This window comes from Prionailurus bengalensis, chromosome B4 (genome assembly GCF_016509475.1).
Source record: "Prionailurus bengalensis isolate Pbe53 chromosome B4, Fcat_Pben_1.1_paternal_pri, whole genome shotgun sequence".
NCBI lineage: Eukaryota > Metazoa > Chordata > Mammalia > Carnivora > Felidae > Prionailurus > Prionailurus bengalensis.
In genome coordinates, this window is record NC_057358.1 from 28,093,898 (window position 1) to 28,113,428 (window position 19,531).

At 35.3% G+C, this 19,531-nt stretch overlaps 1 protein-coding gene across 5 annotated transcripts in view; it reads right to left on the reverse strand.

Moving 5' to 3' along the window:
* The window catches only part of ZNF438 (zinc finger protein 438), a 174,087-nt gene that overhangs the window by 88,683 nt on the left and 65,873 nt on the right, over positions 1–19,531 (reverse strand). For 3 of the 5 annotated variants that reach the window (XM_043563841.1, XM_043563843.1, XM_043563842.1), the window contains one exon: positions 6,206–6,283. The gene's annotated coding sequence lies outside the window, so the exon portion shown is untranslated. Of the gene's footprint in view, positions 1–6,205; positions 6,284–11,769; positions 11,935–19,531 lie in introns of all 5 variants that reach the window. The other 2 variants (XM_043563840.1, XM_043563838.1) reach the window with 1 other exon arrangement.

Here is a 19,531-nt window from a genome sequence, read left to right on the forward strand (position 1 = left end):
CTAGTTTCATATAGATGACAGTAGGAATAACATTAACTGTCCTCTGAATTCTATGTAAAGAAAATCAACAGCCAGGGGTGGGGCTGTGAGAATGAAAAACCCAGCCTCCCATCCAGTTGGGGCAGCTAACCTACCCTCAGCTCTAGCTGATCACTGTCACATGAACAATTCAATTTTCACAAGAACCCAGAAAGTGGATTTGTACATTAGTTAAAAACAAATTAAATTAGTTACTAGTTAAAATAACACTAGTTAATAACTAATTCATGTTTAAAACAAACACTGTGCAAACAGGACACATCCATGGACCAAATCTGACCACAATCTCTGCTGTTTTCTTTACTTTGTCCACTTCTCCTTGACCACTTTCACTTGACCAGGCCCTAACTGGAGTCATCCAGCTACCAGATCTAGGAAGCAGGCACAGTGTGGGTACGTGAGAAGCCATGTGGAAGTCAGCGCTGTAGGACTAGGAAACCCTCTTTGAGATACAGAGTGTAGCAGATGCAGAAGAATCCTACACACTTTTGAATCCAAGACTGAACACGTGCACTCCTCTGGATCCGTACCTGGAGTCTAACACTATTCCTCTATTCTGTCAGCTGGCCTTCCTAAGGCTTTTTTTTTTTTTTTTTTTTTTTTTTTTTTGTCAGTCTGATACATAAGGGACTTAGAGCTTTACTGGGTAAAGGTTTTGGGTAAGTCTAGGACATGATCTTGGTATATCTCAGATTCACTGCCATTTCATTCATAGCACTGTGTTTATAACGTAAGCATATATCTTATAATTCCTAAATTTCTTATCTCTTATGTGTATATTTGAATGAAGCCTAAGTGGATTGCAATAGCTCAGAGCTGCCTTTCAGTACTCACCATCCTATAACCTGTGAAAGTTGTCCTGAAACCTGGAAACAGTTCTGAAAACAAGTTTTGTGAAATTGAAATCAGTTCTACAAAATGTGACTTTATTACTCAGGCTTGTTAGAAAAACTTCTAAAATATAAGGAATTGTTCTGATTATGTTAACATCAACTCTAGCCCAATAGGTCTACTACTATTTAGTAGCCTTAGAATCTTCTGAGTCCTCCTTGGCTATAAACATTGCTTCAGTATCTACAGGAGTTCAGACCTATTTGATACGGTATAGAAACTAATGATTGCTGCTGGTAAGTGAAAGGAAGTACTTGATATGTTGCCAGGACTCTCTCTGCTACATTGAGATATTAAATTCAGTGATGCAGTTTGGCACACTACAGTGTTTGAGACCTGGAAAATTGACAAACATTATTTTAGAAAATTTGTAGAGCAAAGTTAAGAAGTGAAATACTGCAAAATCGGCCCAAGTTCATCTCATTTAATGTTTTGGGCTTTTAAAGTTTATTTTTGCTTGAATTAAAAATATCTCAATCTTCCACTTCAAACTGATAAAATCATACTGAAATTCACTAGCTGATATTTCTCACAAAACCCCAAATAGTCAGGAAAGCCAATTTTATCCACATTTGACAGATGAGGAAACTGAAGCTGAGGGCGTTAAATAACTTGTTCAAGGTTGTTAGTGACAGAGGTAAAAGCCTGCACTCAAACCTCCTGATTCTGAGTTCAGTAACCTTTCCCACAAATATGTCATGCAGACTTCTAAGACCAGGCTGTTTAGCCATTAGGATAGCCAGACCTGTGATCAAAATTGCCCTTGATTTCTTTTTTTTTTTTTTAATGTTTATTTATATATTTATTTTTTTGAGAGAGAGAGAGAGAGAGAGAGAGAGAGAGAGACAGAGCGTGAGCAGGGGAGGGGCAGTGAGAAAGGGAGACACAGAACCTGAAGCAGGCTCCAGGCTCTGAGCCGTTAGCACAGAGCCCACCGCTGGGCTTGAACCCAAGAATCATGACCTGAGCCGAAGTCAGACGCTTAACTGACTGAGCCACCCAGGTGCCCCAAAACTGCCTTTGATTTCTGATGTCAGATAAATCTTTCAAATGTCTGTAAATCTGAAGTTTCTCATTTGTAAAATGGGAGTTAAAATTATAAAACACATGTGAAGACCATAGCACAGGGTGGGCACTGAACAAATGCCAGTTCCCTTCTCTCTCTTTCTTCTACAAGATCCCTTAAATCTAAGTAGATCGTCCATTCTCTGGTTCAAAATCTGTATGATTGGTGAAACCCTAAATAACTATAGAAAAGTAACTCAGGGGATACGCAGATACTGAAAGCACAACGATAAGCTCATTGTCACAGACAAAGAAGACCATAGCAGAAGTTGTTGTCATGTATGATTATATAATGGCCAAGAGAGTGGTTTAAAAAAAAAAAAATCCATGATCTTGAGTCTTGTTTTTAAAGGGGCAGGTCACATCAAAACATCACGTCTTGAACTCATTCTCTGCCATGTAATAAATATGGCTCATTGTCTCCAAACACAAAATATTCAAAACATATCAAACAGGTATGACATACTTCCAACTTAATGGAACTGTTTGAGACTCCAAAAGTAGGTTATCCCAATAGCTATCATGTCCTACATCAGCCAGGAAAGAGATTCCTCAGGACCACATGGCTAGTCAATGCCACAAAAGAACTTAAATGCTAACTCCTTTGTACCTCCTCTCTCTGGCTCACTTGGGTGAGAATGAAGTAGGGGCACGCATGACCGACACTAGGTGGGGATGGGCCTGAAAGAGAGGCAAGAAGTTAAGGGGGCTGCAGATGTGGGCAGGAGGGAAGCATAAGCTCAGAGCTGCTAATGTCAAGAGGCATTCACAGGCCTACTACCACAAAAGCTAAGCAATTAGCAAATCCGATGCTAAAAATATTAAAATGCATAACATGATTTAGAATATTTCTTCCAATTTCAACTTAATGCTAGGGAATTACGTGCCAATAGCTGTCTTACATTTGTGACTCCAGCTCTTGGCACACTCCTGCAGAACTGGGGTTGTGTTATTGCATATGTGGGTGGTTATTAAATGCTTTATAATGATTATGTTAAAGGTTATATTCCTCATACACATAACTTCACTTACTATTATGAGTTAGACGTGTACATGAGTAGACAATGGTCTCCTTCCATTAAATGCAAACTGGCTGAAATTACTGTTTAAGTTGCCAGGTTGTAAGAGAAAAGAGAGCAAATTAATGAGGGTGAAGTTGTATAATCAGTTTATAAAACAAATCATGCTGAGGTCAAGGCTGACATCGCCAACTCCCACACATCTAAGTACCCTTAAAAATGTGACCTTCTCTTTTTTCCCGCCACCACTGCTCTAATTCAAGCTGTTTCTTATTTCTCTTCCATTCACATGCGGTTGATGAATCATTTATCTTGGCAAAACATGAATTCCATCATGTCACCCGTCTCAGAAACCTCTGAGGGCTTCCCACTGCTTGAGACACAAAGGCCCAACTCCAAGGCAAGGCATTCATGGCTCTCCTAAATTTGGCCCATCCTTCTCATTCAGTGGTTCTCAACCACTCGGGGAGCTTTAACAGATAAACAGGCGTATATCTTGTGCCCCAGAAATTTTATTTATTAGTTCTGGGGAAAGATCTAGGGACTTGTATTTTTAAAAATATCCGTGGATGACTTTTATTCACTGCCAGGGTTGAAGCACTGGTATAATTTTCCCACCTATTATTTCACCCAACATGAACTAAAGCTTCTGTTCCAGCCAGTAATGCTGATTTGTTTGTTTGTACCTCTATTTCTCCATCATGCTGTTAATCCAACTTGGAATATCATTTCCTCTCTTAGCTCTTTATTTAAATTTAAATCTTTACCATTCCTCTAAGACTAACTGAAATCATAATGATATTGCCATTCTGATAACCCCAAGGGCATGTGTTACCTTCATGAAGTACTTTATGGCAATTAATAACATATTGTTTGCACTGTGAGTGTTTTTTTCCATACTTCACTCCCTGTATTTCTGGCTCCTGGAGGGAAAGTCAACTTTTCCTAGTATCTTTGGTTCTCATTCCCTAGCCCTTTGCACCTATGACAGCATTAAACATAAAGCAGACATTCACTCATGTGCTCAAAGCTTACAATGACTAAACATATTAAAGTCTCCAAAATTTATGAAGTGTATTCTTATAGCCTGACAACATAAATTATCAACCTTCGGCATTGTTGATGCATACACTGATGGGTTTTTCATGGGAAGCATCACTACACCCATACAGAAATGATAATTACTTGTCCACAAAATCTGATAGGATGTCAAACACAGGGTTGGTTGATGCCTATAAGTGTGTTTTCTCTATAGACAGGAGTACTTTCCATGTTTATATATTCATTTCTCTTAAGTTCATAGAACAACAGAAAGGGAGAAGTAGTAAAATGTCAATACGGTACTTAAAATGACCCACCCATACGCTCAAACAGCTGAAGAGTCGTTTACAATGAACTACTGTGGGGAGGACCAGAAGAGCAAATGCTCCCTTGCCCTCAATTTAGGAGACATGAGAGTATCAGTAACCTACAGGTAAATGTCTTTTATGCAAATACTGAAAGCCAAAAACTTCCTGGCATGAGAGCATCCAGTGATATGCTGAGCCACTGCCAGAGCTCCAGCTCAGGCTCTCCTGTGTCTTGAGCAACCCAGAAAGGTACTATCCTGCTTCTAGGGCATGGGAGATGTGATTCCACACTCCAAGCTAAAACTTCTCTGCAAAACAGTATTATGCATGGTAGCTGCCTGTGGTTAAAGTACCACTGGTACATATGAGTTAAATAGTCTTGGGAGGCCTGGCTGAGAATCTAACCACTATTTATAACATTGTTTTTGTGGAAAAAAATGTTTTCCGCATTCCAAACAACAGAATTAGATATGAACTTTTGGAATACAGTTTTTTTCTTAGATTAGGAACTGACTGTATCTTGTTATTTACACTATGGTCAGTATTTTCCTAGGATAAGATGGCAGAGTGTGGGGGGGGGGGGTGGTCTGCCAAGAGTGCAGAACAGGAATAAATAGTTGCCATGAATACAGACCATATGTGACTATAAGGGTGCAAGACAGATGATAAAAGAAAAATCCAGGCACATTACTAATTTATTAAGCAAATATTTACCAAGAACTATTAAGATTATGCTGAATGACATGAGAAACAAAAATTAAACAAGAAGTTTGGTTTTATTTATAGTCCTCACAACCTATAATGGGAGATAAGACGGACATAAACACAAGTAATAAAGCTGCCTGGTAAAATGTGCTAGGACAGTGATAAAAACAAAATATTGGATGAAGTCAGCAGAGAGAGAGACGGAGACAGAGTGTGTGAAAGCTAGTGCTTCTAGCTAGAGCAATCAGGGAAAGTTCATGGAGGAGCATGCACCTGGGCTGAGCCTGGAGGATTTGCACAAGATTTCAACAAGCAGAGGACACGGTAAGATTGAAGGAGAGAACATCCTAGAAAAAACATGAAGTAACAAACACAGTACACATCAAGCCACAGAGGCATGAAGAATGGTGAGAATTCAGTGAACAGAAAAGAGTCCAGTTGGCTAAGGTGAAGGATATTTTTAGGAGCTGGGTAGAGGGCTTCGAGTGCCACGCAATGGAACATGGATTCCATCCAACAGTGAGTGGGGAGCCATTAAAGTGTTTTAAAAGTATTGGAGTTTTATATGCAGATCTATCTGGCAGTGGAATACAGGATGGAGGAAGAGTGAATGACGACAGAAGACCATCAGGAGATAATTATATTAGTTGACATTGGTCAAGATGACTTTTAAAGCTAAGTTTTTGAATAAACATTTAAGGTTTAAGCACTAGTTCATTACTAAATATCTCCCTTCGATGATCACGAATATAGAAATCATTTAGAAAAGCCATACAAAATCTTAAAAAAACTGAAAAACATAGTTTAGTGGGAAAAAAAACCTTTTGAAAACATTACGCTTGACATTTAGTCAAGACCTAATGACTAGACTTAATGAAAAATAAAGGAACATTTTGAGGTGTTAATCTCACTTTTAAAATGATACCACGAGTTGAAACATTACAATTTTAGGAAGCACATGAAATGTACAAAGAAATAATCTTTCCACTATTTTCCAAGACCAGTAATTCAATATACAAGGCAACTCTAAGATATTCTGAGAAATTTGAGAGTTCAAAGTGTCACAGATACTGGACTTAATTCTTTAGATGTTAAATCAATCTTAAGCTGTGTTAAAATGGATAAGATCAGACTTACTTGAGGTGATTTGACTTAGTAAATGTCTTCTAAACTTCAAATTTTCAGTGTTGGATGAGACACGGCATTCATCTTTATCTGGAAAAAAACGTAATGAAAGTAATGAAATTGAAAGAATTGATAGGTAGCTTATAGAAGCCAATTGCATGATTACACCTTAAAGACTATAATAGAGTTATATGAAGTCCTATAAAACTGACATTACTTATACTATGTATAATTTAAGAACCTAAGATAAAAATCTTAAGCTATGCCCAAAGACTTCTAAAATAGGAGATATAATACATTTCCTTCATATATTTTTATGTCAATCTCCTCAAAATTCTGAAAAATATATTATTAGATATTCAAGATTGATTGACACCAAATTCTTTAATATAGCCAATAATCAAGCCCTATTCAGTACTAATATCATGGAGAACAGGGAAAGATGAAATTGCATAAGAGAGAGTTTCTGTCATCAAAAAACCCACAAACCACAAGAGGAGACAAACACAAACAACTCCATATCAAGAAAGATATAGTAAGTGTCCCAAGAGGGACAGAAGTGAACCAATACCAAGAATTAGAAAGGTGGCAGTGTAAGAGTTAGAAGGGAAAGAACTGATACACAAAGGTGGCACACTAATCACTGAATTGACAGTGGAGAGCAAAGGAACATATCAACTATCCTTTAAATTCTAGAATTAGATCCATCAATAGATGAATACACAAGATGTACTATAATTAAAAGTACACTTATCTTGATGAGCACTGAGTAATGGATAAAAGTGTTGAAACATTATTATAGTGCAAACCAGAAACTAATAGAACACTGTATGTTAATTGTACTAGAATTAAAATTTGGAAAAAAAATCTAGAATTGGAAGAATTCAATACTTTTTTTGAGATGGCTGTGCAAAAACTGGCAGTGTCCACAAAAGGCAGGTTTAAAGTTCTTGGGAGGATAGGAAAGAAGAGTTCTGGGGAAGACAAAAGTTACAAAAACTTGTTCAAAATAGAGCACAGGACCCAGATGACATAAGGAACTAGAAGCAGGTCGGCAGTAGAACTATGGTTCCATGAGAACAAGGTAGGTTTGACTCCTTGGGAAAAAAAGAGCATAAGAGTAGGGGTTCACTCAGGATGACAGGTAACAAAACACCATTCTGACTCTCTTTTTCTCTGCTTTATCTGTTTGGTGAGACAGGGCAAAAGACTGGCCACATATGACACCAGTCTCACTTTCTCTTAGAACTTGCCTGCCCAAACCCACATACATTCTCCTGTCATCTACATGGTAAACTCAACAGGGCAAGTTAAGTCAATCCAGTTGGAATAGGGATAAGATTCCATGCAGATATAAACACACTCTTTTACCCAGTTTCCACCCACATAAAGTTGACATTTTTATTCTAAACTGAGTTACGTCATGTCTACTTCTCAAAGGGTTTAGAAGTTGGAAGAAGGAATATATGGTATAAAACTCCAACAAAAGGTATGTAAACCTTTGAATGGAAATCAACCTTAATTATATGGAAAATGAGTTTAGTGTAGAACCTGTCAACCAAAGTGAAGTTTTAAATTTTCTAAAAACATTCAACAAAGACCTAATACTGAGACTTAATGAGGTTAAAGAACATTATTAGAGATGCAGATTTCTAATTATGGGGTCAATGCCTTTAAAAGATATAGCACTATTCACAATTTTTACTTTTTTGTGTCATTTTGGTGAGTTGTATTTTTCAAGGAATTTGTCCATTTCATGTAAGTTGTCACATGTATTGACATAATGTTCAGAATATTTTACCCTTTAGATACTTCTTGGATCTCTAATAATGTTTCCTTTTTATATCTATATTGTTAATTTGAGCTTTCTCCTTTTTACTTAGTAGGGGCTTATACATTTTATTAATATTTTCAAAGAAACAACTTTGACTTTATTAATCTTTGTCAGTCTTCTCTATAGAATGCCTTCTTTCTTTGTAATTTCCTTCCTTCCAGTTTATTGAATGAAATTGAACTTCTTTTTCTAGGTTTTTGAAATGAAAAAATGGATGGTTGGCTTTCAACCTTTTAAGCATAAACATTTAAAGCTACAGATTCTAACCACCACTTTAACATTCTCTCACAGCTTAGATACTAATTGTGGTTGTATTTCTTTGACCAGTACTGGATTATTTAAATGTATGCTGTTTATTTTCCAAACAAACTGAAGATTAAAAAAAAATCTTTATTTCTAGTTTAATTCCACTGTAGAACATATATGATTTCAATCTTTTACATTTGTTGAGATTTGCCTTTTAGCTCAGGATATGTTCTATTTTGGTAAAAGTTTCTTGTACACTTGTAGCGTATTGTAGTCTGCAAGAGTTGAGAATAACATTCTATAACAGCAATAGGTCGAGTTGGTTAACAGTATTGTTAAACATCCTATAACCTTTATGATTTTTAAAAATCTGCTTATTATATCTAGTGGTTCAAAGAAGGTTATTAAATTCTCCAAATAGGATGGTGAAATCATGATTTCTCCTTGTTGTCCTGTGAATTTTAGCTTTACATATTTTGGAGTTAAATTGTTAGGAACATACAAATTTAGAACTATTCTGTCTTCCTATTGAATTGACCCTTTTATCATCATAAAATTCTCCCTTTATCTTCCATAAAACTTCTTGCTTTAAAGTCTACTTTATCTGATATTAATATATCAGATTTCTTTTAGTGTTTGCACAGTGTACCTTTTCTTCCCATATTCTTCTATATAATATATCTTGTGCAAACTAGATATAGTTGGGTCTTTTTTTTAAATGTAGTTCAAAACTTTTTGGCTTTTAGTTGGAGGACTAAACCTATGTATATGTAATCAGATACTGATATTTAAAATACCTTATTGGTTTTATATTCATTCCATCTAATCTTTTTTCTTCTTTCAATTAATAAATTTTTATTACTGCATTTTATCTCTTGTTAGCATTTTTTAAAATTCCAATATAGTTAACACACAGTGTTATATTAGATTCAGGTGTACAATATAGTTTTGCACAGAATCTGCACCAGTCTGCATTCCCACCAACAGTGCAGGAGGGTTCCTTTTTCTCCACAACTTCGCCAACACATGCCATTTCCTATATTGTTGATTTTAGCCATTCTGACAGGGTTGAGATGATACCTCGCTGTAGTTTTGATTTGCGTTTCTCTGATAACGAGTGATATTGAGCATATTTTCATGTGTCTCTTGGCCACCTGGGTGTCTTCTTTGGAGAAGTGTCTGTTCATGTCTTCTGCCCATTTTTTAACTGGATTATTTGTTTTCTGGGTGTTGAGTTGTATCAGTTCTTTACAGACTTTGGATATTAACCCTTTATTGGTTATGTCATTTGCAAGTATCTTCTCCACTTCTGTAGGCTGTCTTTTAATTTTAATGATTCTTTCCTTTGCTGTGCAGAAGCTTTTTATTTTGCTATGGTCCTAATAGTTTATTTTTGCTTTTCTTTCCCTTGTTTTAGGAGGCATATCTAGAAAAATGTTCTACGGCCAAAGGAGATATAACTGCCTATGCCCCCTTCTAGAATTTTTATGGTTTTAATTCTCACATTTAGGTATTTAACCTATTTCAAATTTATTTTTCTGTATGGTGTAAGAAAATGATCCACTTTAATCCTTTTACATGTAGCTGACCAGTTTTCTGAAAATTTGGTGAAGAGACTGTCTTTTTCCCATTGGATATTCTTTCCTCTTTATCGAAGATTAATTGACCAGATAATGGGTTTATTTCTTGGTTCTCTATTCTGTTCCATTTATCAATGCGTTTATTTTTGTGCCATTACCATACGGTTTTGATAACTACAGCTGTATAATATAACTTTAAGGCTGGAATTGTGATACCTTCAGCTTTGCTTTTTCTATTTCGAGATTACTTTGGCTATTCAGGGTCCTTTGTGATTCCATATAAATTTTAGGATTGTTTCTGTTAGCTTTTTGTTCAAACATCTTTGTAGTTTCTCATGAAATTATCATAGAGATTACAAATACTTCCTTGAATTACAAAACTTGACTTTTACCACTTCCTATACAAGACAATAATTGGTTTAACTCCATTTATACCTATCTGCAATTTGTTCTACTGTTTTCATTTAATTTATTTCTACATATGTTTTAAGCCTGAAAGACATTGTTATTATGGCTTTAAATAGGCAAAAATCTTTTATATTTACTCACATATTTATGCTTTTCATTTTTTTCCCTAAAGTTCTATGGTTCCAATTGGGATCATTTTTCTTCAGACTGAATACCTTCCTTTAGTATTACTGTACTATGGTTCTACCTGTGATAAAGTCTCCCACCTTTTTGTCTAAAACTGTCTTTGTCTTCATTTAAAAAACACTTTGCTGGGCATACAGTTTCAGGTTAGCAGTATTTTTCCTTTCTGCACTTAAACTTTAAAGATGTTATTCCATTGTTCTCTGATTTTAATAATTTCTATAGAACAATCTGCCATCAATCTTATCATTGTTCCTTTCAAGTTACTATGGTTTCTTTCCTTGGGTTATTTTAAGATTTTCTCTTTATATCTGCTCTTCCTGAGTTTCATTATGTTATACTTACATATGGTTTTCTTTATATAATATTGCTTGGAGTTCACTAAGTTTTTTTTGTATTTCTTGAATCTGTGGATGGCTATCTTTCATCAGCTTGGAAAATCTTTGGTCACTATCTTTTCAAATATTGGTTTTGCTTCTTCTTTCCTCCCAGTACTCCAATGATATGTAGATTAGGTGAAATGATTCAATCCATATGTCTCTTAACCTGTTTTGTTCTTTCCATTCTTTCCCCCCACCCATGCTTCACCTTGTACATTTTCCCATTGAACTGTCCTTCAGTTTACTAATTCCAGTTGTTTATTTTTTAACTGTGCTTACTTTACTATTAAACTCAAATCTTAATTTCAGATTACATTTTTTAGCTCTAGATCCCACCATTCTGTTGCCATTCTTTGTCTTTTCCTCTATTTAGCTGTTTCTTTTATTTCCTTTATATATTCATACGACGATAAAATTGTTGTTTGATAACTCCTATTATCAGTGCCATTGGTGGATCTGCTTCTATTTTCTCTTCTTTCTTGGGCTGTTTGATAGATTTTTACTTTTCACATGTCATATAACTTTTCAGTGTATTCTTAATACCGTGAATGTAAGAAACATAAAACTGTGGTAGGTATTATTTTTTCCCAGTGAGGGCCCATCTTTTCCTATATTAGACAGTAGGGTGAGGAGATGATCTCTTCAATTTGATCAGTTTCCTCTGGTATAGGATGTCTCAAATATGAAATCAATTGTGTGGTTTATAGCAACTGCATCCCACCACCATCCCATGTAGACTCTCTCCTAAGCACTATGAGATTACAGAAAATTTCTCTGTATATTTCCACCTCAACTTCCTAGCCTCCCTTCCTGCCCCAAGGTTCAGTTAACAACCCATGGGGGAAGCTAGCTGTATGTCTGAGGACTCTGGTTTCCAGTTCATCATGCCAGACTATATGACCATCAAAACACCAATGGTTTCTCTTTCCCCTAGTAAAGTCTTACCTCCATAGCAAGCTTGATCTTTAGCCAGTGTCCATTTTGGGCAAATACACTTAGGAAAAATGACTGTCAGTATTCTTAGCTCATACGGGCTCTTCCATTTCTGAAATCTCAGTTCATTTTGTCGTCTTTGCTTTCACAACTCTCTGAGATCTTCAATAAATATGGCTGTGGTTAAGAGTAACACAAATATTTTAAAACTCCCCCCACTGAAAAATAGGCATATATGCCCTTCCCTCACCTTGAATATGGGTCACTTCTGTAACTTCTTTGACCAATAAAATGTGGTGACTATGACATGACACCAGTTTCTGGACCTAGACCTTAAGACACTGATGAATTTAACTTCATATATCTAGGAATATTCTAAAATCACTGAACTGCCACAAAAGAAAGCCAACTATCCTGATCTGTTAAAAAATAGCAAAAACAGCTTTTGGTTTCATTAATTTTCTCTATTATTTGTCTGTAAACTTCTCTTTTATCAATTTCTACTTATTTTCTACTTTCTACTTACTTTGGATTTTATTTTTCCATTTTCTTAAAGTGAAAGCTCAGAAAATTTTAGGCCTTTCATTTCTAATGTTAGTATTTTAAAGCTATAGATTTTCCTCTAAGCACCGCTTTAAGCTACATGAATATGGCATGATGTGCTTTCATCTTCATTTAGTTCAAATATATTTTCTTATTTTCCTTGTGATTTCTCTTCGAACCATGGTTTATTTAAAGGTATGTTGTTTCATTTCCAAATATTTTGGGGAAGAATTCTAGGTATTCCACACTTACTCATTTCTAATTCAATACAGTAATAGTGAGAGAGCATACTCTGTATGATTTTAATTCTTTAAAATCTTGTTTTATGACCTGACAAATGATTTACCTTGATAAAAATTCCACACATACTTGAAAAGAATGTGCATTCTATTATTGAGTGAAGTATTCTATAAATGTCAATGAAGTCCAATTCATTAAGTGTTGTTGCAGATTTGTATATTTTAATTGATATTCTGCCTATATCAATTGCTGAGAAGTGTTCAAAACTATCTATAACTGTAGTCACGTCTACTTACCCTTTCTTTTCTGTTAGTTTTTGCTTCACATATTTTGAAGCTCCATTATTGGGCTCAAAGACATTTAGAATTATGATATTCTTTTGATGAGTTTGTTCTATCAGCAGAAAATATCTCTCAGTATCACTAGTAATATTCCTTGATTTGAAGCCTATTTTGTTGGATATTAATACAGGAAGTCCAGTTTTCTTAATATTAGTGTTGTCATGGTATATCTTTTTCAATTCTTTTAATCTGTGAGTTCATATTTGAAGAGGGTTTCTTGTAGAAAGTATGCAGTTAGTAGGTCTTGCTTTTTTATCTAGCCTGATGATCTCTGCCTGTACAGTATTCAGATCATTTACACTTAATGTAATTATGTTATATGGTTGAATTTGAATTAATCATCTTATTTTCTGTTTGTCCCAAACTGTTCTGTGTTTCCTTTTCCCATTTTTTATTGCCTTGTTTGGAATTACTATTTCATTTCATTTATCATTACCATTTCATTTTATCTCCACTCTTGGCTTATTGAATATACCTGTTTCTTTTAGAATTATAATGGTTGCTCTGGTGTTTAAAATATAGACCTTTAACATATCACAATTTTTAAAAAATGTTTATTTATTTTTGAGAGAGCAAGAGAGAGAGAGAGAGAGAGTGAGCGCACAAGTGGGGAAGGTGTAGAGAGAGAGGAGGAGACACAGAATCCTAAGCAGGCTCTGAGCTATTAGCACAGAGCTCGATGTAGAGCTCGAACTCATGAACTGTGAAATCATAACCTGAGCTGAAGTTGGACACTCAACCGACTGAGCCACCCAGGTGCCCCTAACATATCACAATTTAACTTATAATAATGCTGTACCACTTCATGTATAAGAATTTTACAGCAGGATATATCTGTTTCTTCCTTCCCGTCTTTTGTGCTATTGTCATCATAGTCTAACTATGGTAAGACTGTCATACTGGAGAATCCAAGTGCAGGCACTCTGGTTCAAAGATCTAGCTAAAACTAACTTTTGAGTGATCCTTGTCAAAATACCATAAAGCTGTCTTGGACCCTCCAAACCAGCCCACATTACAGCTGAATGCCCACCAACTAACCTCAGCTGATGCTACACAGTGAAGACTAACCACCAGCTGAGCCTTCCCTGTTCATTACCCACAAATATGAGGTACAACAAAATGGTTATTGTTTTAAGATTATAAATTTTTAGATAATTTGGTATGGAAACAGAGAACCATAACAGATTCTGGTGCAGGGAAGTGGGGTCCCATAATAAAAATCTTAAAACATGTGGCATTGGTTTTGGGACCAGGTGGGAAGCAAAAGCTGGAAGAGCCTCAAGAAGACTGTTAATAAAAGCTTGAAGTACATTAGTGAACACGTTAACAGAAGGAAATTACAACCCCTCTTACACAGTGGTATGCAACACTTACTTGCATAACATAGAAAAGAGAAAATATACCCAATAAAGTGGTAGATTTGGGTAAGGAGATTTCTAGGCAGAAGATTCAAAGTATTAGTCTCTTTTAGCTGTGTGTACTAACGTATACATAGACAGAGATGAGCTAACAAAAGAATTGTTTCATTTTCAAGCAGAATTTAGAGGAAAGATAAAGGAGCCAGGTCTTGCCCTTTCAAAAGAATAATCATCCCCATTCTCTCCAGACTGAAAAGAAATAGCTTCAGAGTAAATATGAAGTCTAGGGTTTCCTACCAGTAAAGCATGGTTTCAGGATAACAATTACAGTATGACTCTAAAAATACTGCAGTAGAAGTGGAAAATAATTTAACGTTGTATCTAATTCAGTTCTAAAACTCTTAAGAATGTGCTTCTTAGACTATCTTTTCTAGATAAAAGGCCTCTAGAAATCTTGGAAGTATGCCTTTTGGGCTCTTTCAAATAGAAAAGCTTCTAAGAATTTTATGTTTTGTAACACATGGACTCTCAGTCTCAAGTAGAAAAAAAGCCTATCTTAAAAACAAATGTGGGTGTGGCTTCCAAAGGTGTGGATTATAATTTGACACATCAATGCCTTATAATGATTTTAAAAGAATTATGTGAAATTAGATTGAAAGCAGGAGAGAGAGTACAAAATGAAAATACACTTTTAGACTCTCACACTTCTACAAACAGGAAGCAAGGCTGGAAAGACCACCAATTATAAACATGAACCATTTCTTATAGAAAAATAAAAATGACAGAATTTATAGGTAAGGCCGGAAGTCATGGATAATCATTTTCAAGGATTAAGAATGGCTCTACTAAAGAAACTGTCAACATCAGAATTTCAAAATTACTATGGACCAGTGAAGGTTACATGCCTCCTGTTTCCCCATTTTTGAATGGAATGCTTACCACAGTTACTCTATGTCTGCCTCTCGTTATTTGTTGAGTAAATAACTTGTCTCTTGCAAAGAACTACATCTAAGGAGCTACATCTGGGACCTGATTTAAATGACAATATCCTGGACCTTAAGCTTGAGGCTACAGCCACAGTAGGGTAACAATTTTGCATTTTTGGTAAGGATTGAATATATTTTCAAAGTAGAAGAAATGTAAATAATTTGTGGGTAGAGGGTAGATGGTGATAAATTTAAAATGGTCACAAATTCTCTGATACTTCTTCCATTGAGAGGTGATGACTATAAACCCTCTCACTGAAACTGAGAGGACACTGGGATTGCTTTGATCAACAGAATATAGAAGAGATGTGGTGCCAGTGTCCAGTTTTAGGCCTTAAGATACTGGTCTTTCTACTTCCTATCTCTTGGAAAATTCTCTGTACAAGCCCCCAGCCAAAATATTAGAAGTCTGGCTGCTTTAAGACTACCATGCTAGAAAGGTCAAGCAAGTCCAGAATTCCACCTTCGCCCAGGCACCATATATATCTGTAAAAATATCTTGGATCCTGCAAAGCAATTCATCCACCAGCTAAATACTATCCAGTGATGTCATTCAATGGAACAAAGAACAGAAAAATCAGCCAGCTGAGATCTGCCTTAATTGCCAATCCACAGAATCATAGCTATATAAAACAATTGTTGTTTTAAACCACTAAGTGTTGGGGCAATTTATTATGTAATAACAGATCATTACAACAATGATTTTTGCGATTTATTTAAGTTGTTACAGAGGTCACAATGTCCTGTCACCACCTTCTACAACCCAACTGGAAGCAAAAGCCTAAATCAAGATATTATTCAGAAGTAATTTGCAAAGTTAATTATAAGGTAAAATTATTTCTTAAAGATAAAAAGGCTAACATTCTCAGGATATTATAAAACAAACACTTTTCAGGGCACCTGGGTGGCCAAGTTGGTTAAGCTTGATTTCCACTCAGGTCATGATCCCATGGGTTTGTGAGATCAAGCCCTGTATCTCTGCACTGACAGTACAGAACCTGCTTAGGACTCTCTCTCTCTGCCCTATCCCCACTCACATGCCTACACACTCTCTCTCTCTCTCTCTCTCTCAATAAACACTAAAATAAAAAATAATGAAAAAAAGTGTTTTCCAAACATAAGAAACTTCAACTAAGTTACTGCAATTAACATTTTCTTCTTACTAAATAAACTATTGTACTTACATAATAAAGCCAAAAGACTCAGGCTCAAGTTATCCTTTAGTTAATTTAACAAATGATTGTTCAGATACTTTCACATGACTGGAACAAGACCAGAATTACAAATACAAAATTGAACATTTGTAGTAGTATAAAGAAATTATTTTAAAATATAAAGTAAAAAATACTGGTGTATTAAAATAAAATATGAGTTATAGAACAGGTGATAGCTGTTACTAAAGTGATAATATATACATATATATGAACATATACACATATACATAAATGTGTGTACACGCAATTGTGTGTGTGTGTGTGTGTGTGCATTCAAATATTTATTTAAATGGAGGAGTGCCCTGTGCCAGCATGTTTACCACAGCACTGTAAAAGCTAAAACTGGAAATAATTTAAATATACATTAATAAGAATATTATTTAAGAAGGGTATAGAGAAGGGGCACCTGGGTGGTTCAGTCGGTTAAGCGTCCGACTTCGGCTCAGGTCATGATCTCATGGTTCGTGGGTTTGAGCCCCACATCAGGTTCTGTGCTGACAGCTCAGAGCCTGGAGCTTGCTTTGGATTCTGTGTCTTCCTCTCTCTCTGCCCCTTAACCCCTCATGCTCTGTCTCTCTCTTTCTGAAAGATGAATAAACCTTAAAAAAAAATTTATTAAAAAAAGAAGGGTATAGAAAAAAGAAAGACTTCAATTTTTTATTCTACATATTCTATACTTGATATTTGAATTGAATTGCTAGAATGTTTTTATAACACACATGTATCACTTTTGAAAATTTATAATGAAAACCACACTATTCCAAGTTTAATACCTACGGCCATGTTATACTGTCTTCAGAACCTGAATGATCCCTTGGTCTAAGTACTGGAGAACAGCCAAAATTACTTCTAAGGGAGAATCATAACCCATCAGCACATATTTCTTCAGACTACCTCTATTCATACATGCTGGACAGTCTAATCTGATACTTTTCCTCCTCAGGCTCCCCAACATTCCTAAGAGGATGCCAATCATACTCCCAATCCAGCTATTAAAGTAAATGGCCCCATATCTAACCTATACCTGAGAATAATTACACTCCAGGTACTTGCCTGAGAGTAAAATGCTAAACTTAACTGTTACTCCGTTTTTTACAAAAAGCTTCTGCAGGGCTGCTACATATCTATTTAGTTCACCCATTCATTATTCTAAAACTGCATGTCTGGATTAAGACATACCACCAAAGAGCAGCATTCTTGGCTTTGTCCTTTTATCGCTCTCCATCCTATTCACCCAGCATTATTGTACTCAGTAAAGCGCCTTTGATGTTAAGCCACTAGACTACACTGAAGGGAGGTTTAAGAAACAATTATAGAAAAGAGAGTATTCAGTTATTCACTACAAGGATGTTGTTGAGGTCAGAGTTGAATATGCTACTCTATGAATGAAAGCATATAGTTTTCTTTGAATTACAATTAGTAGTTTCTCCTAAAATGCTGACAAATTTTGATCTTGTGAACACTAGTAAACACATCTCATCTTAGAATGGTCTCTTTAGAAAATTTAGAGCAAAATTTGTGATCCACCTCAAGGAAATATAGGGGATCTTATGAGATACATTGGTCCCATTTTATCACCTTTCTTATTTTTACAATACTGAGGTACAATTGCCATATCACGAAATTCACCTGTTGAAAGTGTACAGTTCAATGATGTTTTAGTCAAATTACAGATGTGTGCGATCATCACTACAATCTAATTTCAAAGCGTTTCCTTCACTTCTCAATATCCCCTTAAGTCTACGTGAAGTCAGTCCCTGCTGCAACCCCCCAAACTCCTCTGATCGGCTCTATTACAGACATTTCATACGAGTGGAATTTGGCATCTTTCACTTAGCATAGTATTTTTGAGGTTCATCCATATTATAGTACATATCACCATTTTAATTTTTTTTAATTGCCGAAGAGTTTTCTAATGTATCGACATACCGTGTTTTGTTTATCCATTTACTAGTTGATGGACATTTGGATTGTTTCTCATTTCTATTATGAATAAAGCTATTATAAACAATTGCAAATGAATAGAGAATAGCACCTTTGTAAAAAACAATTGATGGACCAAAAATATAAGTATCTCTCAATTCCACTTTATTAATCTGCATGTTTATCATTATGCCAACGACATACTGTCTTGGTCATTGTCACTTGATATTGAATTTTCCACATGGGCAGTAACAAAGCCCTCCAACTTTGTTATTTTATTTATTTATTTAAAACTTTATTTTATATTATGTGTCCTAATGAATAAATACTATCTTAAATTCTTTCTGACAGAGGAAAGATATAAATACAAAACTAGAATAAACTTAAAAATGTTTTCAAAGGAATATAGTCTTCTTAAGATTTGAAAGTGACAATCACTAATGCATTCTCCCAGAAATAACTGTGAAATTAAGTCTTCTCCAACACACACCCGTATCAACAAACATTTATCAAATGCTTACTAAATACTAGGCATGGTGCATAGTTAGGCGCTGAAACAATTAAGCACAGTCCCTCACTTAACACATAAGTAGAGAATAATGGCACAGTGAGTTACAGCAACAATTGAAATATGTACAAGATACAGTGGTGGCAAGGACAAGGTATATTAATTTTATCTATCAAATTTACCTTACTTCATATAATCTTGTTTCTGAAAAAAAATGGCTTACAATTTCTGGTATGTTTTTAAACAAAGCGAGTTTGAAAACAACAAAGAGGCTAGTCCTTACAAAAGCTTGCAATAAGTAATCCTTTTATAGAGTTCTTCTCAACTAGTAAGATCTTTTAATTCAGTCTTTGTTTTTAAGATTACAAAAGAAATTTACATTAATGGAAAAATTCAAACAAAACATAAATACTTATAGTAAAAAGTGAAAGCCCCATTTTACCTTGAATCCACCCTACTCCTCTCCCCAAAGACTTCTATTGTGCTTGGGCAAATTCTGTTTGTTCAGAGCTACCTAAGATGCAGACAGTAAGAACTCTTGAAATCCTCACACAAATCTCAAATCTTGTTTTCAAAAAGAGTGTCAGCCTCTTTCCCACTACACATGACATCAGTATAGCTAGCAAGACTTGAAAATTATTCTTTTTCCTTCTATCTCCCA